We start from the raw sequence: 16173 nt of genomic DNA on the forward strand, positions 1-16173 counted from the left end.
GTACAGGTACAGAGTCAGGCTGTAGAAATACACAGAAGGCTGCTTGTGGTTAAAGGTAAGACCATGAAAAGAAAAAGTAAAAACTGGGGAAAGGCACTAGAAATTTGTGACTATTAATAGAGTAATTTCCAACTCATCTAATAAATCCATCAGGAATGTTCTACTTCTGTGTTAGTTTCTCTGTGCTCTTGACAAAGTCTTAACTCCTTTTGTTTTTATAACATGGTAACTAGACAAGTAAATTCATGGCATTTTATAATGAATAAGATAAAATGATATGCAGTGATTCAGAAGATAACAGTTTAGCTTCCAAAAAGCAGCCAACTTTAATCTTTTAGGATTTCAGAACATAGGAGGCATTTATTTAAATGTGCTTGATGAAACTAATTCTGTGACTAACTCTCAATCTTTGCTAAAATCAGTCATCATTTGCTCCTGTGTTTGAAATCACAGCAGAAAACACACCAGATGGGCAAAAGGTATAAACTGAAAGATTTTTAAAAAGGATACATTCATGTGAATTCACAGTTTTATGCCTAGATGCTATTACCTATAATTTTTAAAGAACAATCATATAAATTCACCTTCTATTAAAATGTTACAGATTCTATTAAAAAAATAAAGACATTGGCCTCATGGGCCAATGAGGCACATTAGGCAATACACACTATTTCCAATAAATTGCTTGTTGTTCAGTTGCTAAGTTGTGTCCAACGCTTTGTGACCCTGTAGACTGCAGTGCTAAGCACAGCACACAGACTGCAGCACGCCAGGCTTTCCTGTCCTTCACTGTCTCCTGGAGTTTGCAAAAATCCATGTCCATTGAGTCGGGGATGCTATACAACCATCCAGTGAACTTCTTGGCCGTCAATAAAAAGTTAGAAGAGATTAATTCATAAATTTTCTAGTCGAACTTTCATAGGAAAAGAATAATTATTAGCAAACACCTTAAGGGTTTTGCTAATAGGAAAACTTAAAGGTCTGGGAATGTACTAATCACATTTTTGTCATTTATAAGAAAAGCACTCTAATAATTTTGTGGCATGCAACCTAAACCATGCCATCATTTCAGCCTTACTCATAGGATCTTAGTAACTCAGAGGCTTCCACCTTTTGAAGTAGAACAGACCTATATACACCCTTCAAGATACGCAGCTTCAAACAATCCCACTAACCAGCCAAAGAACATCGAGCACAACTTAATGATAATGAAGTCGCTCAGTCGTGTCTGACTCTTTGCGACCCCACGGACTGTAGCCTATCAGGTTCCTCCACCCATGGGATTTACCAGGCAAGAATACTGGAGTGGGTTGCCATTTCCTTCTCCAGGATATCTTCCCAACCCAGGGATCGAACCTGGGTCTCCCGCATTGTAGGCAGACGCTCTACCGTCTGAGCCACCAGGGAAACTCAGAGCACAACTTATCCCTCACCAAACGGAATTTTCAATTCCGATTTCATCATGCAGGAACTCCTTAAGGTGCTTTTTTTCTTCACATCTTGGTGCTCCAGTCACTGTTCTGTGAAGTTAGAGTAATAACTCACATTTATGGAGCTCTTTCTATGTGTCAGGTATTGTATTTTACATCCTGGGAATATTTACATTCAGTGTTACATTTTATTCTCACAATAAGCATATGAGATGAAACTATTATTCTTTTATGCTAATGAGGAAACTAAGGGATAGAAAGGTTAAATCACCTGCTCAAGGATCAACAGCTAGAAGTGGTAATGCCAGGGACTGAACCAAGGAGATCTGATTCAGAGCTCACCACCTTAACCACTATGCCCTTGCTACTCTAAGTGAGGGTCTGTGAGAAATACAGAACTTTGTGCCAGACCTGCAGAATCAGGATCTGGATTTTAAGAGATTCCAGTTGGTCCTGGTACACATAGCAGTTCAAGGAGACGAGATGAGAATCACACTCTGTGAGATGCTGACACTGCACAAATTTGCCATAAAATGAAAACTTTACAGTTTGGTTTCCAACTTAAAATGCTTTATGCTCCTTGCTAATTTCATAGGAGGGCTTCACTGAGTAGCTCAGTTGGTAAAGAATCTGCCTGCAATGCAGGAGACCTTGGTTTGATTCCTGGGTCAGGAAGACCTGCTGGAGAAAGGGTAGGCTACCCACTCCAATACTTTGGCCACCTGATGTGAAGAACTGACTCATTGGAAAAGACCCTGATGTTGGGAAAGATTGAAGGCAGAGGAGAAGGTGATGACAGAGGATGAGATGGTTGGATGGCATCACTGACTCAATGGAGATGAGTCTGAGCAAGCTCCGGGAGTTGGTGATGGACAGGGAAACCTGGCGTGCTGCAGTTCATGGGGTCACAAAGAGTTGGACATGACTGAGTGACTGGACTGCACTGAATTTCATAGGAAAGAGTTTCCTTTTAAGCATTTTTCTCTAACAGTTGTTTGGAATTTGGGATTTCAAGGACCTTAATTTTTTTTTTAAGTTGGAGAGACGAGAGGATTGACCTCATATTTGTATTGTGCAAGAATATCACAAAAATAACTATCATTATATTATTTCATGAAAATTTCATCATTTTATTAAAATATGGAGCAGTTTAACACCAAAAAAGATAGAAAATAGAAAAGGCATACTCTCAAAATAGGGCGTACTCTCAGAATGAAGGGTATTTTTAAAATAGATTATAATTCAATTTTATGAAAAGTTGACTAAATTGTCTTTTTTTTTTTTTCATTGCCCCTTAGATCAATAAAGTCCTGGTCTGAGAACCAGTTTTTGAGAATCACTGTTCTAGAACACATTTCCTTTATGGTAAACATTAAGCCTCCAGGACGATTGAACCCACACCAGGGCCTTCTTATGAGATTACTTCCAGTGTAATGGAATTTGGTATGAGGCAGGTCCATTTTGGAGCCCATCCAAGGGGGTTTATTTAATGAAGTAGCAAAGATATCTCATTATAGGGCCGCCTTACCTATAATTGCTCTGAGAATAATTCTGTAGCAAATCTCTAGGGCATGAAAATGTGGACATCCCAGAAAGCTTAATTTAAATGGATTCTAACACAGATAGTTCCTAGTCAACAGAATCAGGAAATCGAGAGTTCACCAAATTCATGGAGCGCCCTGGAGCTAGCTGTCTTTTTGCCCATCTGTGGATCTGCAAAGGGATTCAGTATTCATTTCTTAAACTCCTGCTGGGGCCCAGGCCCGTGTATTTAGATAAGTATCATAATAACCCTCAAAACAGATATTATCATCCCCATTTCACAGATTAAAAAAAAAAAAATGATGCTCTAAAAAGTTAAAAAAAAAAAAGCTTACAAGTGCCCCAGCTAGTTTGTGGCAGGGCTGAGATCACATTCCTGTGTCCTAATTTCATATCTGAATATCTTTACTTTCTTGTTTTTCATACTTAATAGTTTATAAAAGTTGTATAGGAGTATTTTTTTAAAAAAACAGATTCTGATATGTGGGGGTCTGTGATGGAGCATCCAGATTCCTCATTTCAAATGAGCTCCAAATGATGTCCATGTCTCTGGTCCAGGGACCACTCAAGTAGCAGATATCTATGCCACACACTGGTAGGTTTGCAAATGCCTGCCATTGTCCAGGCAGTAAGCACTCGCAGGTATCTAGATCACATAGATGAGCTTAGGTGGCCACGAGGGTCCAGAGCTGTGATGATAGAGTCATCACAAAACACATAGAGTATTTGGAGTCAGGTTATCTGTTTGATGCTGCTTCTGGTACCTAATTGCTCTGTGACTTTGAGCAACTTTCTGAACCTCTTATAATACTGTCAAGCAGGAATTGTAAGAACTAAAGACCAATCACAAGATGCTTTCACACAGGACTGCTTGTTGGAAAACATGATGAGCTCGAAATCCCTGTTCAAGTTGTCATTGTATTCCTTAAGTTCTTCATTTCTTTGTACAGTACGTATTCAATTTAAAACTTTAATGCCCCAAAGGATTTTGTCCATTTCCGTAGTTTATCATCATATCCTTAACCCCTATCCTTTTGGTAGTTAACCCATATCCTTTTTCCCTTTAATTAACATTAAAATTTCATAGTGTCTGTTAAAGACTATATTTAATCAAAGCAAGGGACCAAAATAATTCACTGCTTTTTACTTTATCTATACCCTTTTAGAAGAAGTAATCTAAATCAAACACTATTTTGAACTATTAACTGCTTCTGACAAAAAATACAAACTTTCACTTAAATTCACAAATTGTTATGCTAGAGGCAGTTCATTTTGTTCTTAGTTCTCACATATAAAGTGACTTGAACTCTGTATGGTCAGATCAGAATTGAACATTTCAATTTCTATCATGATTGTTGCCATCTTTGTTCCATCCGGGGGCATCATATAATTAATTAATGATAAAAATATGTTTTAAGTGCTAGCAAATTTACATAGCAGGAAAATACAAAGCAAATACCTCTGTTAATCGCCAAAGTAAAATAACAAAATTAGATATATCTCTATCAGTTCAGTTCAGTTGCTCAGTCATGTCCGACTCTTGTGACCCCATGAATCGCAGTATGTCAGGCCTCCCTGTCCTTCACCAACTCCTGGAGTGTATCCAAACTCATATCCATCGAGTCGGTGATGCCATCCAGCCATCTCATCCTCTGTTGTCCCCTTCTCCTCCTGCCCCCAATCCCTCCCAGCATCAGGGTCATTCCCAATGAGTCAGCTCTTCACATCAGGTGGCCAAAGTATTGGAGTTTCAGCTTCAACATCAGTCCTTCCAATGAACACCCAGGACTTATCTCCTTCAGGATGGACTGGTTGGATCTCCTTGCAGTCCAGGGGACTCTCAAGAGTCTTCTCCAACACCACAGTTCAAAAGCATCAATTCTTCAGCACTCAACTTTCTTTATAGTCCAACTCTCACATCCATATATGACCACCGGAAAAACCATAGCCTTGACTAAACAGACCTTTGTTGGCAAAGTAATGTCTCTGCTTTTTAATATGCTATCTAGGTTGGTCATAACTTTCCTTCCAAGGAGTAAGTGTCTTTTAATTTCATGGCTGCAATCACCATCTGCAGTGATTTTGGAGCCCCCCAAAATAAAGTCTGACACTGTTTCCACTGTCTGCCTATCTATTTGCCATGAAGTGATGGGACCAGATGCCATGATCTTAGTTTTCTGAATGTTGAGCTTTAAACCAACTTTTAAGTAAGCACTAATTAAATAAAAATAATCTCTACAAGAGCAAGATTTGTCATTGTAAGAAAAAGGTATGTTAATACCCCTAACATTCACTGGCTGTTTCAGCCTGACATAGCACTAGATGCAGGGGATACAGATATATTTAAAACTTAGTCCCTGCCCTCAAGGGGGTTTTCTCATTGTGGTAGAGTGTCAGGGAAGGAGATGACTGGGAGAATTTTTCTATAAATAAGACTACATCTGTATCACATCTGTGAATGAACGAAGAATCACATTTCATATAAAAATATTATAAACTTTGAAAATCCCTGACATAATTTCAATCACCTAGATGTGACATTAAATATACTTGTATGGGATGCCCAAACTCGCTCTCAGAGAGCCTGAGATACAACTGTCTGGGGTTCAGACAATGACCATGCTTGGGGCACTGGTATTTTTAAGTTCCTAGAATAGTTAAAAACAGTTGAGAACTGCTAGCATAGAAGATCTTTCTTCTATTTACCTACAATAGATGTTAACCCATGTGTGCTTTTTAAAAGGGAACTGAGAGAAATAATATCTAAACATTCTAAAGCTATTATAAAGCATCAATTAAAAAGGTAAATATTACTGTCTTGAAAATTTATTCTTTGGAAATTTACATTTAAAACAATCTTCTCATATTCACTTAAAAAGCAAATGAACTTAGTGATTACTTTTCTATAACACTAATAAAATAGGTTGATACTAAACACCAGTCAGTGATTGGTGAGAATGTTCCTCTAAATTTATCCCATTAGTGATTACTGCACAAAAAATAATTATTAATCCATAGGAAGCTGAGCAAGATCTCTTTAGTGAACAGGATCATTTTCATAGTTTATGAGTTGTTGTTAGGGGTTTGTTTCAAATTACAGTAAATGTTAGTGCATTTTTAAATGCAGTTAATTCTGTTTACACTGTTGTGAATCAAAACTTAACCAACTCACTCACTGAAACCTTGCACAACCCTAAATTGTAATTGAACTTGATGATTCCATTTTGAGGTTCACACACATTTAAAAAAATTATTCTTATCCAAATATGGATAATATTGCCCAACATTTCTCTATCTAACTTTCTAAATTTCTTGCAAGGCTTCCCAGGCCAGATACAGTTGAAAACCGCAATTTTTTCTCTCCCCTACTCCTTTCCAGCCTTCATACACAACACAGTGTGATGTTCAAACAGACTCTGCATGTACCAAGCATATGAGATTCACTTAAATCCGTTCACAGGAATGTAGCACAGAGTAAGGTTGATTTTTTTGATTCAGATTATCTAGAAGAGAGGAAAAAAACTTTTATTTAATCACCTAGTTCACCTATTCTGTTGCCTCATTTGATAGTCACTAAAATAGAGAACTTTCTTTCCACCTGAGAGATGATTCTGTTTCTATCAGAGAATAGGATGTAGACAGGCAGGGTGTGATACAGAAAAGGAAACAAACTTTCATTATACGGTCTCAGTATGGTTTCCCTATTTTGAATGAATTGTTATGAATACCAAGAACATTGGATTCATACATACTTGGATGCTACCACCAAAGTGTATTTTATATCCAGAAAGAAATAACTTCTGGAGAGCTTGTTTTAGGCTGTGCTGCTGCTGATGATTCAAATTATGCTACTAATCCATTAGTAATTAATCGCTGATTTTATGGGATAAGATTTACCAAGAAATCATCCACAAGTTAAGTGACTACTTCCTTACTACTTTCTATCAACTTGTCGGGTGATGTGGTGGTAAGAACACAGTATATAACAGGGATTTGGTTCTCAAGGAACTCAGATTCAAGCTATAGACAGAAGTTCTATAACTGTAAGGAAATTAGAAATCTATCAAGTGTTTCATGATGTGCAATGGCCGTGTAGAACAAAGATTTAGGATGAGAACATTTGATGAAGTTTGTGATACACATCTATGAGCATGAACTCTGGCAGGCACATCACCTATACTAACACTTCTAATTCTCACAGTAACCCAGTGAGTTGAGAACTATTATTATTCTCTATTAAAGATAAAAAGATAAGAATGCATAAAGTACTCATGGAAATGCTAAGAGGATGTGGGGTGAATTTAAAAGTTTGAATGATTCTGGGGGGGAAAAAAAGAATGGAAAACTGGAATGGGTAGAGGGGACAGAAACAGAGTGTGATATTTGAGATAAACATTATCAGTAGGATGGAGAACTTGAGGAAAGAAGCATGAAACTGAATAAGGACAGCAAAGAGATGGGCAGGCCGGAAGAAGGCATTATTATGAAACAAGGGTGAAGCAATAAAGCCAGATACAGGATGGTCTTAAAAGCCAGGCAGAGGAAATTGGAATTGGCCTTAAAGGCAATCAGTGAGTTCTAGGATAGGGAAGTAACAATGTAAAAAAAAAAAAAGGAAGGATTGAGAATCAGTGAAAAATATATTGAGTAGTTACTAATTTATCAACACTATGATGCTTACTACAAGATCTACAAGGAAGTATAAGATTTCAATTACAATATTATTGTTCTTTATCCTTTCTCCAGCTACATCTATAATATAACTATACTCTTCTTAGAGTAGACATTTTATTTGCCATGATCCAAGTATTGATTTTAGGGGGAAACAGTAGGGGGGGATGAGTAACTAAAGGAGAGGAACTAAAGAGAGAAACTAAGGAACTGAAAAGAGAAAACGCCAGGGTAAAACAGGAATACATAGAGTGTTATGGTAGAAAGGGCTTTCCTGGTGGTTCAGCTGTTAAAGAATCTGCCTGCAATGCAGGAGACCTGGGTTCGATCCCTGGGTTGGGAAGATCCCCTGGAGGAGGGCATGGCAACTCACTCCAATATTCTGACCTGGAGAATCCCCATGGACAGAGAAGCCTGAAGGGCTACAGTCCATTGGGTCGCAAAGAGTCAGACATGCCTAAGCAGCTAAGCACAGCATGGTAGAAAGTCCAAGGCAGAATGGGAGAAATAAAGCTAGAAGAGCTAGTAGGTAGCCAGGAGGCAATGAGTACCCTGTCAAGATCTTGGACATTATTCAGTAAATAACAGGAGGTCTCCCAAAAGGATTAATGTGGGGAAAGGTGGTGTCAATTGCATGTTTATTTTTGTTATATCACTCTAGTGTATGTAGACAACAAAGACAGTGCTCAGTCTCTGGGTTATACATTATTGGATAGAAAGAAGAGTTTTCATGAATTGAGGGTAATTTGAGCGAATTTCTAAATTTTTTAATTGAATTGAAAGCAGTTGGAGAATTTGAGAAAGACTGGATAGACCACAGAGACAAATTAGACAAAAGACTAAATCCTCGAGGCCTCCCTCAGAAGAGGGACCAAGAATTCATAGTGAGAGCAAACTGCAAAGTTATATGATTTTCGACAATGTGTCTCTGTGCATCCAAAAATTTTCATTGACTCAAGACTTGAGGTTTTGATAAAATGGATGAGAGGGCAGAATTATTGTGATTAGTGATGACAGAATGGTCGTCTTAGTGGACTATGGCTCTCAGCTGGGCAGGAAAGGACAGAATAGAGAGGGTGTAATGGTCCAGGGACGGACAGTTAAAGGAAAGGCATTTGAGGATAAGAGAGTGAAAGAGCTGAAAACCTAGGAGGTTTGGCCAAGGAGTAGTCCTGGAGTATAAGATTTGAGAGATGAAGTTCCACGAGATTGGGTTACTAAATGAGAGTTCAGGAGTTTCAAAAAAAAGTGAGAAGCCAGGATATTAGACGAGTCACTTTCATAGCTGGATATTGAATATCTGAAGTCACTCAGGAGGATTCTGGGACAAAGAGCAAAGAGGAGCCATAATCCAGGTGTCAAAGCTTAGTAAATGTGAGGAAATAGTCATGAATCTGATAGAGTTATGATAGAACAGCTAGATGACACTTTTGTTGGGGGGTTTTTGTTTTGTTTTGTTTTTTTTTTTTTTGGTGACAGGCTCAGCAAGCCTTAGTATGAAAGAAAAGAAGTGGAAAGACGGTTTTCATGTCCAACAAAGTTAAGGGTCATTTTCTTCTTTTGGTTACTTGTACCTCTTCTGTGTCCTTTTTTCCTATGTATGTACAACTAATCACTAAGCAGAAGGCAGTAAGAATTATTAGAATTATGTAAACTGCTGCGATGATAAATCGCTTTTCTTTTTTTTTTTCTTTTATAAAAAATATGGAACGCTTCACGAATTTGCGTGTCATCCTTGCGCAGGGGCCATGCTAATCTTCTCTGTATCGCTCCAATTCCAGTATATGTGCTGCCGAAGCGAGCACTAAATCGCTTTTATAATATACCCTTAAAGTTAGTCAGCAAGGTTGTTTTTATATCTTGGCATGTTCATTTATATTTATGGGATTTTTCTCTCCTTTTTTGATACTAGGACTATTATTGAATAATTGTTTTTGACTACTTTAGGAGGAAATATATCAATACATATGCATATAGAGATAAGCACATCTTTTTAATAAAGGAATTATCCTAACTTGAGTGCTTAAAAAATTAGGATATTGATAGATAAGAATTCTCAGTAGTTTTATTAACATTGTGTGTGTGTGTGTACTGTGTGTTTTTAGTATACTCTATTTGGGATGTTTCCTAGAATACTGGCTTTGTGATGGGGTGGTAATTATGTGCTGGCATGAAGGTTTTAAACAACAAATACATGTTCTTAAATACCAAACATAATGGTGAAAAATGAAAATTAACCTAACAGTCAACATTCACACCTTCTGATGCCTTCATAAGGGGTGAATGTTGAAAGCTGGTAACCTCACACCACTTGGTTCTTTTGTTTTTATTTTAATTGTTTTCTAACTTTAAAACTTCACTCAGCAATGGCCCAAACAAAAGATACCTGAAGTATAGTAGCTCAGCCCTGATCTGAATCTTAAGTTAGGAATGAAGGAAATGCCCTACTGTGTGCATGCCTTATGGAAGCAGCAATCAAGTATATCCACTTAAACAAAAGAAGTAAGTAAAATATTATGATCTCTTAACACCACAGATGCATATCAGCTTAGAGTACAGGAAGCCATTGCTGGCACCATGGACCTGCTCAGCATTTCTGGCTCCCATAGAGTCATCCTCATGGCTACGTTAAAACTGCGTTACTATATATTTCTGTCTACCTTAGCGGCATGAATACTGAGGGCGTATTCTAAAGCAGGTTCCTACCAGTAAGTGATGGATTTAGGCAGAATTCTCAGAGGTGGCATCCAGGGAGCAGGATCTTATATGTGGGGATTTCCATTTATGGCATCACACAGTTGTAGCACTGCCATTAGTTAATTCAGGCTGTCAAAGGAGGAATGTGAAAAAATGAAAAAGAATGCCAAAAGGCTTAGCTGAAGCTGGAGGGAGGGGTAGGTGGCTGTGATAGGTTTTTGACCTCCACTTAAGTGCACCCTGATGACAGTAACATGCACAGTGGAATCCTTGGGTCAATTAGCAGCTCACTGCCACACATCATGACTCTCTCTAGTGTGAGGTGGGTCGCTCACTGCATTCGGATTATGTATTTGAAGTTTCTCACTTACTTTTCTGAATAGGTAATATATTCATATAGTTCAAAATTTAAGAGGTATAAAATAGTATGCAAATGACTCCTTTCTAGCCCTCTCCTCCAGCCAGCCAATTTCCCTCCAAATGGTCAATCATTGTTTATCTTTTAAGTTAATAAATACAAGCAATATGGAAGTACATATTCTTTCTGCAACTTTTTTTTTTTACCTAGAAATAAGTCTTAGATGCTGTTTTATATCAGCGTATATTTCACCATCTTATTCGTTGCCTAATATTTCAGCATATGGAAGATGCATATTCTCCATTGATGAACATTTGGATTGCTTCCAGTGTTTTGTTCTTAGAAATAGTGCTGTAATTAATAACCTTGTGCACATGTCATTTTGAATGAATGCAGGCAGGTCTTTAGGAGACATTTCTCACATTAGAATCTAAGAGTTTGCACATTTTGAAATTTCAGTAATTACTGCCAAGCTACACTTCCATCAGCTTTGCATAAGACTTATTTTTCTTTATTCTCACCAAACCAGTATGTTATCCAATTTTTAATCTTTTCCAAAATAATAGCCTTTTAAAAATCAGTACAAAACAAATTTTCATTTTTTTTTTACTGTGTATGAGTTGAGAATCTTTTACTATGTCTAAGCACCATTGGCTTTTCTGTGTATTTCTGTGCTATAAACTCCAAATTTCTAATGGACTGTTGGTGTTGTCTTGGGAGTGTGATGGTTTTAAATTCAAAACAAGTCTGAAAAGTACCTTGTGGGCAAGTAAGTTTTCCCTTATATAATTCTGGTGATTCTTTGCAGAGTAGGAGAAAACAACTTCCTTTAATTTGCATTGGGTTATAAACTTGCATTAGAACTCAATTACCATCCTTTAGGAGCACCAATGCTGACCTGATTGGCCATTTCTTACAGTGTGAGGTAAATGTCTTTAAAATGAAGTGCATGCTCATATTTTCAAGAAATGGGAGAGTAGTTAAGCAATAACATTTAGAAAAAAATATTCCTAGTCCATAAAAATCAGAACACTCTTTACTAGTAGTAAGGTTCTTGTATAAAAGCATAATTTCTCTTATATTTAGAGACTGTAAAATTTTTGGTCCTTTAGGAATTGTGTATTATTTGAAATTGTAATATTTTAGATTTTGATGTTGTTTCTAACACACGAGGTCTAGTGTTGTCATCTCTCCTAGAAAATCCTTAGAGGGAAAATAAACATGCTAAAGGTAGATTTCACCTGGAATATTCATCTGATAATGTGTTTTATAGGTAGCATATGGTAGTCCTGCTATATGAATTCTGGATGAATTTTTCCTTGTTCAAATTTGTTGAAAGTGTTATATTTTAATTAGTGTCTGGTGTAAACCATTGATTTCAAATAGAGGTGGTTTCAAACAATGTGATTCCTCCTATTTCGTATTTATTTTAGAACAAGAAACAAAGAGGCTGTCAATAATGGCTTGATCAATAATAATACCCAACTTGGAATTCCCGCTGACTGGTGGGAGTGATTTGATAGAATAGCCATCTGTCTTCCATGATATCACTGCTGAACTTTGAGTAGTAACTGCCTCCAGGATTACTGTTTTAAGAAAATATCTGAAATCTATAGATGTATTATAGATACACAGGTGACTTTAAAATTATTTTTATTCATTCTTTATCTCTAAGATACAATGGAGAGAAGAAACATTTCCATACCCAGCCCCCCCAAAAATTGTTTTCTATTGTCCTGAAATTCCTTCCATTCAAATACTCAGAGGTTTAGTCTTAACTCTTGATTTTCTCTGTTGTTTGTGTGCTTAAGTCAGCATTTTTAAGTGGTTAATGTCTGCCAGCTATTTACTTACTACACCTCTTTCAGTTCTCACAACCACCCAAAGAAGTAGGATTATCATTAGACCCATTTTGCAGATAACAAAATTAAGCCTCTGGGAAGTCAAATAACTTGCTTAAGATCACCTATTAGTAGTAGAATTAGAGCCTGAACTTAGGACTATGTGTTTCCAAACACACTGTAACTATAACCATTACATAATGCTGCCTACTCAGTAGTTGAGCCACTTTACAAATAAATTCCTACATTGAACCATGAGTGGTATTCCAAATATTTTATAATCAACATAGCCAAATCACAGCATAATCATTAAAAGGGCATACACTAATAAACAGATGCCTACAACCAATGGCTGAATATGTGCTCAATAAATTTAGAAAAATCAAGTGGAAATGTTCTGAGGTGGCTATGAAGGGTCTATTACTCACCCCTGTGGCCTGCCCATCACAGGAAGAAGCTCCTTCCATCCTCACTTCTCCTTCCTACTCCCACTTCACAGAAATTGGTGTTTGATTAAAAAAAATAATAAACTCTCCTAAAGTCACATACTGATCCAATAGAAAAGCTTATATTCCTTTTACTAGTACCCTTTGTGATTAACTAGAGCTAAAGATACCCCACTCCGGTACTCTTGCCTGGAAAATCCCATGGATGGAGGAGCCTGGTGGGCTGCAGTTCATGGGGTTGCTAAGAGTCGGACACGACTAAGTGACTTCACTTTCACTTTTCACTTTCATGCATTGGAGAAGGAAATGGCAACCCACTCTAGTGTTCTTGCCTGGAGAATCCCAGGGATGGGGGAGACTGCTGGGCTGCCATCTATGGGGTTGCATAGAGTCGGACACGACTGAAGCAGCTCAGCAGCAGCAGCAGCAACAGAAAGAACTAAAGATATAGAGCTAAAGTCCCTTGGACTGCAAGGAGATCAAACCAGTCAATCCTAAAGGAAATCAACCCTTTATTAATTGAAAGGACTGATGCTGAAGCTGAAACTCCAATACTCTGGCCATCTGATGGGAAGAGCTGACTCATTAGAAAAGACCCTGATACTATATATATTTCTAGGATCATTTCATAGGGAAACCTGTCCTGGTACATTTTAGCTTTTATATAAAAAAATATATACCTGCTAGATAATGTATGTCTGTCTTTTATGGTCATTTACTGAATGTTCACAACTATATACTTACAATTCCCCTTTAGCTCAAAATGACTTCCCTTTTCACAATGTTATATAGAATATATACAGAGTCCAAGAAGGGGTTTGACTTTAAACATTTATGATTCATTTATTTAACTAGTTACCAGGTAAACTGCTCAGTGGGAAATTGGATGTTATTCTTACTGTGAGAACATCAGACAAAATTAGACGGAAGTGTGTAGGACAAGCCTAGTGTGTTGGAGCCTCAATATATCAGTGATTGAACTAGTTAGTACCTTAATTCTTTTTTTTCCCCCCAGAAAGCACAAGTGTTAGCTTACTATACAAAGAAACATAAGTAAGATAAAAGCAAAGTAACAAGATTGAGGGCAGGAGGAGAAGGGTACAACAGAGGATGAGATGGTTGGATGGCATCACCAACTCAATGGACATGAGTTTAGGTGAACTTCAGGAACTGGTGATGGACAGGGAGGCCTGGCGTGCTGCAGTTCATGGGGTTGCAAAGAGTCAGACATGACTGAGTGACTGAACTGAACACAAGTGAAAAAGAGGACAAATAGAGAAGGGACAGAGAAAGTAGGATGGGAAAGAGGAAATAAAGTAAACCAAGAGACTTATTCTGTACTGATTAGAAACCAAGGTAAAAAGGGAAAAGGGATTCATTTAGTTAGTTAACTAATTCATTTACTAATTTTAAACAATACTGATCCATGAGAAGAGACAATCTTTTTATTATTACCAAGATCTAAAAGAAATCTATTACATAGGAATCTTTATGAGGAATATCAATTCTTTTGAGGTCACTGATTTGGAAATATTAGTATAATTTTGGAGTATGCAAAGGCAATGGCTGTTTTTGTCTCAAAAAGAATAACTTTTGAAGGTTTTTATCTTGTGGCATTTGCATGCTGAATATAATTTAATACTTCCAGTATGATTATGTACATGTTAATCTCTGGGAAATTTTTATTGCATAATGCAATGTCATTCAACAAAATTTTATTGTGTTCCTGTTCTATGTCAGGCAATGCACCAGGCTCTGGGGATGCAATCCATGGGGGTCTCCATGAATGGGGATGCAATGGAGAATTGCATGGGGGATGCAATTCATGAGGATTCTCATTCAGAAATAAAAAAGACAATGAAAATGAAATGTGGTTTGTGTTCCAATGAAGGAAGAATGAGATGCCATGGCATATGACATCATCTAGAGCTGTAGTTCCTAGATTTTTTATTTCATGAATGAGCATAAAAATTTTAAATATAGATTGCCAACATTTTATTAGCCAAGATGTTTGCAAGATGTACAGAAAAAACCTAAAGAACCTTGGAAAGTTGTCCATGAATATGCCTATGCTGCATCTGCTTTTAATAACCTGATCTGCAGTTTCTCAAATATGGGGACAAGGTCTTCAAACATCATTTTAAAATCAATTCATTTTAAGTTAAAAGCTTTGTTTTTCACTTTACAAATATAAGTTTTTCAACTTCTTTTTACTTGATCAAGTCAACCTTTATTTATACATTGCACTGAATTATTTTTCTAGTGCCTATTCTGTTCCCTGTTTCCCTTTACTTATCATCAGATAGTTCTAAATGAAAACATGTTATTTTTGGCTAGCTTAATACACAAACGACTAATGCAAAAACACAGCTTGACCTCAGTTCATAATGAGGAAATATTAGCAAATTTACTAATGAGGGCACTCATACAAACAGGTAATTATGAAGAAAACCAAGTGCCAATATGACCCTAATGTGAAATGTGGTTCTGTGAGAACAGAGACTGAGAAAACAGACAAATTCATTTCTGCTTATTAAATCCAAACCCATTCTGAGAGCAAAAGATGGCTGTAAAGTTAGAGACCCAGTTAAAAAAACAAATGATTATATTTTATATTAGAAGTACCAACATTCATAAATTTGCTTATTCCCCCATTGCTGACATTCTTTTAAGTTAAAGTTACTCATTGGGTATATTTCCCCTAGTTTTAAGGGCAAAGAAGGCTATAAGGAAAATATTAAACTAATGATAAAAATGAGCTAGATCAGAAGGAAAAGGAATACATTTTAGCCTCTATGTGCAGAAAAGATGGTAGTAGATGCATATCAATAAGGCATGTTCTTTGAGCAACTTTTTCCCCAGACGTGGTAATGCATAAGGTGAGTTGTCAATATTCTCCCATCTAATTGTCCTGAGACCAACAGTGTGATTCAGACTAAGGGCAAGACAGCAGTCTTTATTCCTAAAAGGGAATTGCTCAGAAGCCAACTGGATTATATTTATACTCGACATACGTAACGATCACAATCTTGCCACTCATAATTTTTTATCTCATTAACACCTCTGAAAAACTAAAGCACCATCCCTACTTTTACTATATTCTTGTGCTTTAATAGATTATTGCTCTCATGTTAAATTCATCAATTTGTATACTGTGCTGACAAAAGAAGCACAAATTGCCAAAGAGC

At 37.0% G+C, this 16173-nt stretch overlaps 1 protein-coding gene and 2 non-coding genes across 3 annotated transcripts in view; 1 reads left to right on the forward strand and 2 right to left on the reverse strand.

The window, feature by feature from the left end:
• The window catches only part of SPATA16 (spermatogenesis associated 16), a 257934-nt gene that overhangs the window by 26321 nt on the left and 215440 nt on the right, over window positions 1-16173 (forward strand). The window lies entirely within an intron of this gene.
• TRNAC-ACA lies at window positions 1336-1407 on the reverse strand. Its single transcript has one exon. It is a non-coding gene; the product is annotated as a tRNA-Cys (tRNA).
• LOC122445613 lies at window positions 9342-9448 on the reverse strand. Its single transcript, XR_006270581.1, has one exon. It is a non-coding gene; the product is annotated as a U6 spliceosomal RNA (small nuclear RNA).

This window comes from Cervus canadensis, chromosome 7, assembly GCF_019320065.1.
Source record: "Cervus canadensis isolate Bull #8, Minnesota chromosome 7, ASM1932006v1, whole genome shotgun sequence".
Taxonomy (NCBI): domain Eukaryota; kingdom Metazoa; phylum Chordata; class Mammalia; order Artiodactyla; family Cervidae; genus Cervus; species Cervus canadensis.